The sequence below is a fragment of the Amblyomma mixtum genome, chromosome 6 (assembly GCF_055824585.1).
Source record: "Amblyomma mixtum isolate Tamu chromosome 6, ASM5582458v1, whole genome shotgun sequence".
NCBI classification, from domain to species: Eukaryota; Metazoa; Arthropoda; class Arachnida; order Ixodida; family Ixodidae; genus Amblyomma; species Amblyomma mixtum.
This window is the reverse complement of record NC_143017.1, coordinates 75,371,155-75,384,170: the sequence shown is the minus strand read 5'-3', so window position 1 is coordinate 75,384,170 and position 13,016 is coordinate 75,371,155. Positions and strand designations below refer to the sequence as shown.

General features: G+C 46.8%; 1 protein-coding gene across 1 annotated transcript in view; it reads right to left on the bottom strand.

Annotated features, from left to right (window-relative positions):
- LOC149339411 (uncharacterized) overlaps nucleotides 1–2,631 on the bottom strand; it is a 49,966-nt gene extending 47,335 nt beyond the window's left edge. Inside the window, exon 1 of the mRNA XM_089548199.1 lies at nucleotides 2,494–2,631. The gene's annotated coding sequence lies outside the window, so the exon portion shown is untranslated. The remainder of the gene's footprint in view (nucleotides 1–2,493) is intronic.
- Nucleotides 2,632–13,016: the final 10,385 nt, after the last annotated feature.

The window sequence follows — 13,016 nt, the reverse complement described above, 5'->3', positions numbered from 1 at the left end:
ACGTAAAATCGAAATGCAAAACTAATACTCCTAATGCAGATTTGTCGCATCCCATCGTATGGTTGCTCGCTTTTCTTATTTTTCTGCAATACTCAGCAAGCGAACTCGTGTTCGAGCCTTTTGAGAACTTTTTGTCGTCTAACAAGGCTATCTACGGGTGTTGGTACTAAATGGCCAAGAATCCTCGACCGTTGGTATACTCCCTTACAAAATTTTTTTTGACAGTCAGTAGACTGTCCATAGACCTCTGTCTGTAAAGTCTATAGACTCCCTATAGACAAATCCTGTAGAACAGTCATAGACAACCTGTAGATTTATGGCCACTTTTAGTAGACTTTTGTCTATGACAGTCTATAGACTATGAATAGACAAAAAAGAAATATCTATAGGAAGGCAACAGAGTCTATAAGAAGTCTATAGACTGTATATAGACCATATTTATAAAAGTTGTCCACGCTAAAACCGAAGTGACGAGCTTGCGAAGAGCTTTGAGAGAAAATAAGCTTTCTTTGCACTTACATTTTAAACGCAGATAGTAGTCGCGATTCCGAAACGCGTTATCTGCGGAGAGGAGGGAGTTTGCACTCAAGATGACGTGTATAACGCCTCGAATTAGCCCACTCGAACAACTCGCGGCTTCACTGGAAGCTTACGAAACGTTGGACGGTCCCCTTCATTTTCTTGCGAATCTCCTTATCTCTGAGTGCTTCCAGATTCCGGGCGTAAAAACCACACGTGAAATGAAGACAACAGACGATGGTCTTAAAAAAATGAAGCAAATGAAAAAAAGAACCGAACAAGAGGAAGAGATCTTATTTCAGCGTGTCACATGCTAAGAAGTTGTCGCTGTCAAGGCCACCAGATGGGCGCCACGATATCAGATCGTTCATAAGCATTTTATGCTGTTTTCTTTTCGGCTTTACATTTAGGACAAGTGAGATCGCGCCAAGAAGGGGCAGATCGCCTGATAGAACCGGATCGTCTTGCACGCTGCGGTCGCCTTTTCATGTCTCTTTAAAGCAGACAAATAAAGAAGGACTAGATATGTCATGATTAAACCGTTTTCCTGTTTTGCTAAACCTATTTCGTGCTGCATTTACTCTAAACAGTTCAAATATCGCTCTTAACACCGCAATATAAACCTCATAAAAGAGAACGAGCACTTTCACGGCTTCATGCACGCCATAAAAGCTACATTTCGTACAATGTATTTATTGGCACTTAGTCGTGACGCACCACAAACCGTTTAACTGTGCAAGTTAGTTCCTGTAAAATGAAGAAACTCGGCGACCGCAATAAAAGACGCATACTTTGGCAGTTGCAAGAATGGAAATTCTCGGAACCGTCGGGCCCGCTTAATATAAGTACTATTCATAATTTCATATAACTCGTGTATATCTTGGGCAGCACACTTGAGAATCGTTAATCACTCTCGAGAGTTCGCGAACCTTTGAGGTCAAACTGGTCGCATGTGATGTGAGCGAACAAAAGATTACTCGCTTCCCTACTGGCGAACAGAAAATATTGAAGACGCGTGCCACGGCGACGATAATTAAGATGCAATAAAAAAGTAAAACATGACAGAACGTCGTGAAAATATTGTTGCCTTATTTTTAGATGGAGTTGCTGCTATCATGACCATTAATTAATGCTTTGGGGGTGTCAAGTTTTTAACAGAGTACTATTGCTTTTCGTCGCATCTAAGCAGTATAGAAAAAGAGATTGCACATACATCTAAGTCAATGTAACTTAATAAACAGCTGTTTTTGGAGATGCGAACTAAAACTGGTATGGCCAAAGTCGCTAGAAATAACTTTTTCATGCGTTCTGCATCATGAGATAGTCATTTTATAGACATCCGTGCATAAAATATGCACGAAATAAGTATGCAGTCGTCGTCAGACTTTGCTAGGCAATTTGCGTCTCGCTGGGGTTCGACTACAGTGCACTCCTGTTCATACACCATCAAGTTATGCCGATTCTGCGCGAGTCCATTGTTTCGTTTTTGCGTGTCTTTATGTACGCTCAGCTCTCCTCCAATCTAAAAGACGAATGTCAAGAGCTAATTATTTGCTGCGTAGTACAAATCGCCATGAAAGCGAACGCACAGTTGGAAAGCGCATTTCCTGCCGACCCTATGAAGCTGATGCGACAGGCCGTTTGGAAAAAAAAAAAAAAAAACTAGTTTTTAATCATTATACTTCAGTGCTGTGCCCCTTTTTTCTCTTTTGTTCTTTTTGGGCTTGTTTCCCCAATATTAAGTGAATGATGGTCATAATATGACGATATCGAATGTAAGCAGCACCAAATCGTTTACAGCAGTTTGCATTGCAGGGATGTCACTGTGAACGATATGCCGCGCAGACCCGTAGCGCATTTTAACGCCGCCAGGGATGCTTCTCTCGAATGGCAATGGCCTTCCGACCCCCCTAGAGATAATTAGTTTAGCAGCTAAACATTGCAGACACGATGGCGCATATGCGGAGTACTCACCTCGACCTGCGCAACCTGCCAGCGTCCGCGACACACGTGCGCGTTCTGGAAGATCGGAGAGAACGGCGGCTGTTTATCGACGCCCGCTTCCGCGCTGTCTTCCGCTCGTACGACACGCCGCCGGCGGAAGCGAGGAGCTGGGCGGGTACTACATACGTAGTGCCTTGGAGATCGTGTTTGAGCCCCTGTAAGGGACTATGACGACATTGCTCCAGATGATGCAGTCGCTTAGTAAGCAGATCGTTCCTTGATGAGTAGAAGGAGAGAGGAGGAATAAGAGGAAAGGCAGGAAGGCTAACCGGAAGAATAATCGGTTTGCTACCCTACACGGGGGGGAATGAAAGAGAAAGGAGAGTAACAGAAAACTGAAGTCGCATGGAAAGTCAGCGTTCGTTATGTCACAGCCTATCGTGCAGGCCAAAAGTTCGCAAGAAGCGGAGCAGTGCCTTGGAGGCCTTCACCGCCGACGATCGGCGCGGCCAGTGGCCGAGAATCTTCATTTCCGTCAGTGGGCGTGGATCCAGACGCTCCAGAGCACGGCTGAGAGACTGCCTTTCGGCGCTGTAGGCAGGGCAGTCACAGAGAATGTGGGCTATAGTCTCGTCATACCAGCAGATGGCAAACCCTTGATAAGTAAACACGCTTAATACGTATGGGGAATACAACTGAACCTCGTTATAACGAAGTTGAGTGGGCCAAGCGATTACTTCGTTATAGCCGTAGCTTCGTTATAGCCAGTGCTGACCGAGCTTCCAAAGGGAATCGTCATTCCTTCGTTATCTCTATATTTCGTTGTAAACCGTTTCTTCATAGCGTGGTTCGACTGTATGAGTCACTTTAAGAATTTATTTTTAATGCATGGCTGACTATTCGAGACCGCATTGACATGTACTACCAAGGCGAACTCAAACGCGAACACTTACATGTGTATCATTCTTTCACATGTATGGGAACCCGTTACGCAGAAAACTCCCGTCGCACTGGTTCAGTGGCGTTGACATTCTGCTGCGGATTCCAAGGTCGCGGGTTCGATCCCGGCCACGCTGGTCACAGGGAGGCCAAATTAATCCGGAGTCATCCACTACGGCGTTCCTGGATGACCCGAAGCCCTTATATCGCTTCGGGTCCGTCAAACCCCACTACTCACAGTTCAGTTCGTTACGTAGAAATATGAATCAGGCTAGCTGCTCGTAAAATTTTTTTTTTCTCTTCATCGGCTGTGTTCGTGTTTGATTTCGGCCCGATAGTAAACACATTTGAAGTTGCTACATTTCTTATTTCTTCGGAGTTATGCCTTCATGCCATGAGCTCCTTTCTCAAGTTTTCTGTAGATGGCCCAGAATGTTCAGCTGTAGTGATTCCATCTGTCGAAATGCGCTGTTTCAAGGAATGATACTCCGACAGCGCGTCGCAGCATGCGTGTGCAAGTAATGGACGTGGGTTTTTCCAAGAGAACGCAAGCGTAGCAGGAAATTAGGTGGGCGGATGAGATTAAGGAGTTTGCGGGGATATGGTGGCCGCAACTGGCAAAGAGCAGGGTTAATTAATTGGGGACACATGGGAGAGGACTTTGCCCTGCAGTGGGCGTAGTCAGGCTGCTGACGATGATGAGTCTATGCACGTGTCATTATCATCATCATCGTCATAATCAGCCTGACTACACCCACTGCAGGGCAAAGGCCTCTCCCATGTCGCTCCAATTAACCCTGTCCTTTGTCAGTTGCCGCCACTGTATCCCCCCAGGAAACTTCTTAATCTCATCCGCACACCTAACTTTCTGCCGTCCCCTGCTACGTTTGCTTTCTCTCAGAATCCACTCCGTTACCCTTAAGGACCAGCGGTTATCTTGCCTTCGCATTACATGCCCTGTCCAAGCCCATTTCTTCCTCTTGATTTCAACTAAGATGTCATTAACCCGCGTTTGTTCCCTCACCCACTCCGCCCTCTTCCGATCTCTAACGTTACACCTATCATTTTCCTTTCCATAGCTCGCTGCGTTGTTCTTAACTTAAGCTGAACCCTCTTTGATAGCCTCCACGTTTCTGCCCCATAGGTGAGTACCGGTAGGATACAGCTGTTGTATACTTTTCTCTTCAGGGATATTGGTAAGCTACCATTCATGATCTGAGAGAACCTGCCATATGCGCTCCACCCCATTCCTATTCTTCTAGTTATTTCCCTCTCATGATCCGGATCTGCGGTCACTACCTGCCCTAAGTAGACATATTCTCTTACTACTTCCAGCACCTCGCTACCAATTGCGAACTGCTGTTCCCTTGCTAGGCTGTTGAACATTACTTTGGTTTTCTGCATGTTAATTCTTAGCCCCAGCGTTCTGCTCTGCCTGTCGAACTGATTGATCATGCTTTGTAGTTCTTGTCCTTAGTGGCTTAGCAAGGCAATGTCATCAGCGAATCGCAAATTACTCAGGTATTCTCCATTAGCTCTTATCCCCAACTGTTCCCATTCCAGTCCCCGGAATACCTCCTGTAAGCAGGCAGTGAAGAGCATTGGCGAGATCGTGTCTCCCTGCCTGACACCTTTCCGTATTGAAATTTTATTGCTGACTTTATGGAGAACTATAGTAGCTGTGCAATCGTTATAAATATCTTCCAATATTTTCACATAACACTCTTCTACACCCTGATTCCGCAATGCCTGCATGACAGCTGAGGTTTCCACTGAGTCAAATGCTTTCTCGTAATCAATGAAGGCTATATATAGGGGTTGGTTATATTCTGCGCATTTCTCTATCACCTGATTGATAGTGTGAATGTGGTCTATTGTCGAGTATCCTTTACGAAAGCCTGCCTGATCATTTGGTTGACTAAAGTCCAAGGTTTTAGCGATTACCTTAGTAAATACCTTGCAGGCAAGGGACAATAAGCTGATTGGTCTGTAATTCTTCAAGTCCTTGACGTCTCCTTTCTTATGAATTAAGATAATGTTAGCGTTCTTCCAAGCTTCTGGTACTCTCGCGGTCACAAGGCATTGCGTATACAGGGTGGCTAGTTTTTGTAGCACAATCTCTCCTCCGTCCTGCACGTGTACCTGGGCTTATATGAGCAGCCAATAAAGCTGTTTTGCTCGGAAATTATGCGCTGTTAATTGCACGGCGCAACCTTTGCGCGATGTCAGGTTAGCACTAAAGTGACCCGAGAATACGCGAATACATGCATGGCTTGGAATCCGAGCCTGAATCACGGCGCAGAGAGCGTGGCGCAACGCATGAACATAACGGTTCCCTCCGCACCTAAAAAATCGCGTTGCTAGTGACGTTTATTGGGTGCCACTGTGCGCATTAAACCATGATTTGGGAACATGCGAAAAGTCAGCTTTTGTTTTTTTGCACTGTATAACAGTTGGTGAGTTTGCTGTCTTTTGAGGTGAGTTTCAGCCAAAATACAACACCGGCTTCAGCCCTCGAGTCTCATAATCTGATGTTTGTTCGTTCTTCGATTGTCAAGTGTGCCTTTCGCACGGCAACGTGTGAGCTATAAAATACCGATGGCCCAAACATCTGTTCTGGTGAACTCTATTTTGACGCTATAGCACAACAGCGCTAAATTAGTTGCTAGAGCAAAGAAAAGTGCCTCGTACAAAGGTGAAAAAACGCTACACGGTGCTGAGGCATGGAAATTGCTTGTTTGTTGTTTTGATTCCCCTTAGCTCCTTGTTAGTCGATTTATAAAAACCTTTTTCCACAACACTAAACTCATTGAAGTGGTGGCGATGACATTGTGGCCCATGTGAGCGACGGGAAGTAGCGGGTGGAGTAGGGGCGGGGGGTGGGGGGGGGGGGGTGGTCGCGGTTCATTAGACACAATCGGGATTATCGAGAGGTCAGTCAGGATTAAATGAAACAGAATGTTCATAGTCAACGCTTGTTCAACATCGACGTTGATGCCCCTGGTGATTAGTAGATTTACGTACAGAACTAATTGCACTCTAAACACGAATACGCCTATATGGGAGTAAAAAGGGAGTGGGCTGTCCTCTAGCGCACTCCTTTTTATAAAAGTTAATGCGCCAGAGGACATCTTGCTCCCTTTTTACTCATTTCTGTATAGAAAGCGTATATCCTGAGTTCGTATCCTGGATGACTTCAAGGAGTGAGTCGCCAGTCAGCTTTGTGACGCCCAAAGCTACATTCTGGGCCGTTCCTATTGGTCGGTCTCGAGTTCCATCCTCGTCAAGAGAGTGGGCGAATTGAGCCATGCTTCTTTTTTTTTTTTTTTGCATTTCCACGGAAGATGGAGGATGTCCGGCTCCTCTTCCTTTTCGCAATACTCCGGACAGGACGGAAGCACGTACTAGGCGTGACGCTGGAGCCGGTCCTCGTTCTTCGTCTTCAGCACAGCCGCCGCAGTTCGAACTCTCCGTCGCGACCTGCGCATGTGAACGCCATCTCCCATTCTTTCCATCTTGCAGCTACGCTGGTTGTGATGGCCGCTCCTGTGCGGATTCACCGAAGTATGACGGTTACCAAAACTTAGTAAGCAGCGCGTAACACATGACGACACGAGAGGCTGTACACGCACACATCCGCTATTAGTGACTGAATGTTTCGCTGCTGCCATACGCACACTTATTTATGAAAGCGCGTGTCAGGAAATAATGTTAAAGGAAAGCACGAAAGCAGGACGTGGTCTTAATCCTGATAAGTAGAAGACTTCCTCTGAATGTGGTGCCGCATATGACGACATCCTGACGCAGGCCTCGCCCTTCTTTGAAATGAAAAACGTTTCGTAAATCTCTCGTTCCCTTCGTTGATTGTATCATTTAACGACTTTGCGTTCTTTAAAAAGCGGAACGCAATAGCACTGTTGACAGTGCACAGCTTTAAATGGCTGCCAGTGGATACTTTCAATGACTGCAGCGGGCAGCGAAACGTGAACGAGGAGGTTACAGAAAACAACGCATGCGCACTTTTAACTGTTATGCAGAAAGAAAACCTTCAGGCACCCTTTATACGCCACAGAAAACGCTCTCAGCATCTGACCACTTCAGCAAAACAAACGCGTGGTACACAAATGTTACAAGCGCACAGAACGCAACCCTCCGCGAGAACAATTCGAAACAAAGCAAAATGAGGTGAAACAGGCATAAAAGCAGTCACATTACATGGCCAAGTGTTTTGTGGAAGCAAAAAAATAGCGCAGCGAAAGCAGGATTTTGAAGCACACGCCAGTAAAAGGCCAAAAAAAAAATAAAAGTCATGTTAAAAGAATGCCTAACAGAAGCACGGACGGCTAAAGAAAGTTTAAAAGGGAATCGCGTAGCGAAAACAGAGTCCAAAACCTATATAGATTCGCCGAAGAAGGAAATGATTAAAAAAGATGGAAATCACACTGAGGACAGCCCATCCTACTTTTGTTGTCAGTAAACTCAATTGTTTGCATTTTTTCTGATTCTCCTGGCATTCATTGGGTGCCAAAAAGATGTTTTATCGCTAAGAAGTTTAGAGTTGAAATATTTTCCCCCGCCATTTGCGGGTGCTCGCCCTTATCGTCCCCTTAGGCTCAACTTCCCAACGAGGGCGAGTTCTCTCCATAAAAAAAAAAAACTAACAGCTTGAAAGACTCAAACGTACCCCCAAAGGCAGACATGTATTGCAACAACTCGGATACCCGAGCTCCAATAAAGGATAGTGTGAATATAAAGGCATCGCATCGGAATTAAAAGTCAGCACCTCCGTCGCCACCATACCATACATACTGAATTCCACGAGGGAAGGCGCAAGGAAAGGGCAAAAGTGCTACACCGTATATCTACGGTAGCAGTGAAGAAACTCTTACAAATGGACGCCACAACACAATCGACGGAAATAATGGCGACGGCGGTGGTGTCTGACTCCATTCACCAGAAGCACCATCAATCGCATACATTCGGTCGCGTGTGCTCAGCTTCGGCTTGCCATAAAATCTTTCATTAGAGTAAAAACATCCAAGTAATCATCAAAGGTAAACCAACAGTGCTTCGCAGCTTTCTCCCACCAAATTTAATGACCGTCCTGTCAATACCACGATATGTGTGTGTTCCAGATATACAACCGGCACTTGTGCTCATTCTCTTCTCCTGTCTTGTGTATTCCGGCTGCTTTTAATATGAATCAGTACCAACTCGTCAAGTCGCCAGCCTTGAGATACAACTGGGCGGGGGTACCGGCCGGTAGCGGGGCCCATAGAAACACATGCAAACAAAATAATTTATATTGTTTTGTCTTTCACGGTGCACCCATGAAGGTGGCCGTTCGTTAATTGCTGGCGAGTACTTTTTAAGAAGAGCGTGGCAAAGTCTGCGACGACGCTTCGCGAAGCTGGGAACTTTTTACAACCTGACGACAAGTGCGTATCGTGATGCTGGACATACTCCCCACAAACCCTAGGTGTTATATTTACTCGCAAACGTAGTCGTTCAAACTAGGCAGCCTAAACACCTCTACATGAAAGGCAGTCCCCAAAAGGCATGATAAGAACCACGGACCACAGCAGACTACGGCGCGGACTATATTCTCCGCCGGCTCCCTCGGTCGTCCGACAGCGCCTTCTGTGTTTGTAAACACGGTGTTGGTCTACATCGAACTAAAAACAATGGCATGACGGTTACCACTGGGCAACGCGAAATTCAGCAGCAGCTGTTTAGGCATTTATATTTTACGATATATTGAGGTAGATAATATAAGAGTGACTTCATATCTGTGTAGATCTAGAACGCTCTTTCTAGTTTTCCTCACATACTCGCTTTACGACTTGCTGTCCTCTTCAGTCCGCCGCTCTAAGCTTGCGGCGACTCCTCGGGCGGCGCGTTTCGCAGCAGCTGCCGCTTATGGACCGTGCTACATTCCTCAGTTCTCTCCATACTCTCCCTCCTCCTTCCACGGTAACCACCGTCCAGTTACGTCTTTCTACGCTCTCGCCATACACTTCTCCTTACACGGTGACCGTCCTGCTCCTTCCAAGGTAACTACCCTCGAGGCAACCATCCACCGGTCGCGCCTAAAGCCCCTCTTTAGGCGCGCCTTCTTACACTCTCGCCATACCCTCTTCCTCCCAATGTAACCACCTTCCACACAGTTCCCATGGTAACTCCTTCCAGTTACATCTTCCTAAGCTCACGCCATACCCTCGTCCTCCCAATGTTACCATCTACCACACAGTTCCCATGGTAACTCCTTCCAGTTACATCTTCCTAAGCTCACGCCATACCCTCTTCCTCCCAACGTAACCACCTTCCACACTGGTCCCATGGTAACTCCTTCCAGTTACATCTTCCTAAGCCCACGCCATACCCTCCTCCTTCCATGGCAATCCTCCTCCTCTTTCCGGAGTAATCAGCCTCCAGATGGTTCCCGTCGAAAATATCCACCGGTTGCACCTTTCTGCGCCCTCTCCATACCGTCATCCTTCCGTGGTAATCCTTCTCTTCCTTCGGGGTAATCACCCTCCAGCTGGTTCCGGCGGAAACCATCCACCGGTTGCACCTTTTTACGCTCTCGCCATACCCTCCTCCTTCCACAGTAACCTCCCTCCGGATAGTTACGGTGGTAACCACCCACCGGTTGCGCATTCCTCCACTCACATCACACCCTTATCTTTCCACGGTAACCAACCTCTTAGTGGTTCCCATGGTAACGAACCCACCGTTCACGCCGATAAAGGCCGATTCACAAGACGGTCCGTTCGCCCGCGGCCCGCGCATCACATGTTCATGCGTCAGCACATTGAGAGGCGCGCTGATCAGTCCGCGGGCTGGCAGCGCGCCTTTCAATGTGATGACGCATGAACACGTAGTGCGCGGGCCGCGGGCGAACGGACCGCCATGGGAATCGGCCTTAACTACTACGGCGACGACGACGCGAAACCCAGGAACGGGCGCTGAACAGCTGTCCTCGCTTCAAAAAACTGAGGAGCTAAGCTTACCGAGCTACCGCATTGATCAGCGAAAGCCGAATGTGATCTGGACACCCATCACCTGCAAACTACTTTCCCCTCGCACTTCCCTCTTCCGCTTCTATAAATCTGCGGAGGGGCATTTCTTTTCTCCAGTTGGCCACCTGCCACAGTTGGCAGGTGGCAGCCTTGAATTGAGCTTAATGAATTCACTTACATTAATGTAATTCACTAAGTAATTATGGTCATATGACTGACGCTGTAGATTTCACGGTAGAATGCAAGGCTATTTGCTAAACCAAATCTATAACAGCTCTCGTTGTGAGAATATACTGGCGGGGTAATTATACGATGTGATGCGACAAATTTTGCGTCAGCAGTAATAGTTTCTGAATTACATAGATGGAAAAGTGGCGCCACCACTTGTGAGTTTCTTGAAGACACACTAGAGGGATTGATTGTAAAACATTTTATTCGCCGTGAAGAGCTTGGCAAGAGGTCGCGTTAAGTGGTCGAGAGTGCATAGCCCTCGACGACTTTGTCAGCCCACTCCACCGCCAAAACTTGCGTTCTAGGGTCAGAGCTAGCCAGCACGGTCTCCCACCGCTCGAGAGAAGGAGCTGTAACTAGATCACCCGGAGGTGGCTCTATTTTGCAGTCCCACAGGATGTGATCGTAGGTAGCATGTTGGCCACAGTGTTTGCAGTTTGGGCTGTAAAGATCTGGATAAATGTGCGCGAGGAGTGATGGGGTGCGTATCGATCTCGTCTGTAGACGACGCCACGTAACCTCTTGTTCTTTAGTAAGTCTTTTGTCTGGAGGGGGGAAAATTCTCCTCTCTAATTTAAAATGATTGGTGAGATCATGATATGTGATCATGGAGTCCTTCGTGAAATTCAGGGAGCCAGACTAATCCACTGCCCGGTCGACGAAACCTCGGGCTATATTGTGGGCTGCCTCGTTCCCCGGATTCCCCGAATGGGCTGGGACCCATATCAATTCGGAATAATTTGGTGAGAATTTGGTTGCGTTAAGGATTCTAAGGGAGGTGTTTGTAATTCGCCCTTTAGCGAAATTATTGATACCCATTTTGGAATCGCTGAGGATGATGCTCCCTTGGGTATGTGCTAGGGCGAGGGCTATAGCCGCCTCTTCTGCCGTTTCAGAGGATTTCTGTTTGATTGTCGCCGAGACGATGTGGTCACCATTCTCGTTCACAACCATAATTGCAAAGGCATTGGTATTTTTGTATTCTGCTGCATCTAGCGCACTGTCTATATTTGTTATGTAAGGCTTTGGCTCGTGCTTGTCTTCTACCCTCATGGTGTAAGGGGTGCATGTTTTTGGGGAGTGGTTTGATTAGTAGGGCCGTCCTATAGTCGCGGGGTAAGTCTACTTTAGCATCGTTATTCGTAGGTTGAAAGTTAATTCCGAGCCCGGTAAGAATACTCCTGCCAGTTCTGGAATTGGCTAATCGCGCTGTTTGAGCCATTAAATGGGCTTCTTTCAGTTCATTGTAGGTGTTATGTATTCCTAACCTCATAAGCCTTTCGGTTGAGGCATTTAGTGGGAGTCCTAACGCAGCCTTATACACTAGAGGGAAATAACAAACTAAATAAGACGGATAGAGTATTCCTCAGGTTCACAAACGATTTTTTTTTTTTGCGCAAGGGTGGCTGCATTGCGGAGAAAATCTATAACTTAAGTTCGGAACCCTTTCACATTTTAACCGCCACCGCCTGCAAAAAAAAAAAAATAAGCTCAGTTACGTCATTTCTATACGGCGCATTTGCAATGGAGCTCTCTGACCAATCAGAAGCGCCACTATCTAAGGCCGGAAACGCGACCGGAAATCGAAAATCGAATGCCAGCCGTCACGGCGGCAAGGTTCAAGTGCAAGTTGCAAGTTTGCAAGCTGCAGTTTCTTACAGCGAAGCCTGTTATAGTTTTCGTTTAGCCACTTAACAATAATAGGAAACTCTATGAGCCACATAGCCTTTCGTTGTACCGCGGAATAGACGGCATCAGCCGCAAGACCTTAATTACTTTTGGGAATTGATTTCTCGTACTCAAATTAACGAAATTTAATGCAAATCAATTGAAATCAATTACCTACTGCCAATTGAACTGAATTTACCACCTAACAATACAGTTTCCAAATGGAGGCCACCTGGTGGCATGTGACAAAATGGAGAGGAAATCTTCATCTCCGGTTTTAGGGGAGAGGAGGGAGCAGGGAAATGCGAGAGAGAAAAAATAGAGAGGGTGGGGGACAACCGGTGACTTAGTGGCTTGGGAGGTTACGAAGAGGGCGGAGGCATACGTAACCTGATGGTGGTTCCACGGCAGAATGCAGGGCTATATGGCCTAACCAAAGCTATAACAGCTTTCGCTGATTCATGCGCTAAGCCGATAATCCTATGGCTCAACAATTATTTTTTCTTTACGAGTCTAGCGAGAGCTGATAGTGCAAACATACGGCACTTCTCAGATATTTTTCATCATATTGTTACGAAGACGATGAAGCTGGCAGTGGCGCGGAACGGAGCGCTCTGTCTTGGTCAATCCCTCGCAGTGGGTACGCGCCATTATCTAGAGGACAACAACAACAACGTAGCGCTCGCGCTCGCG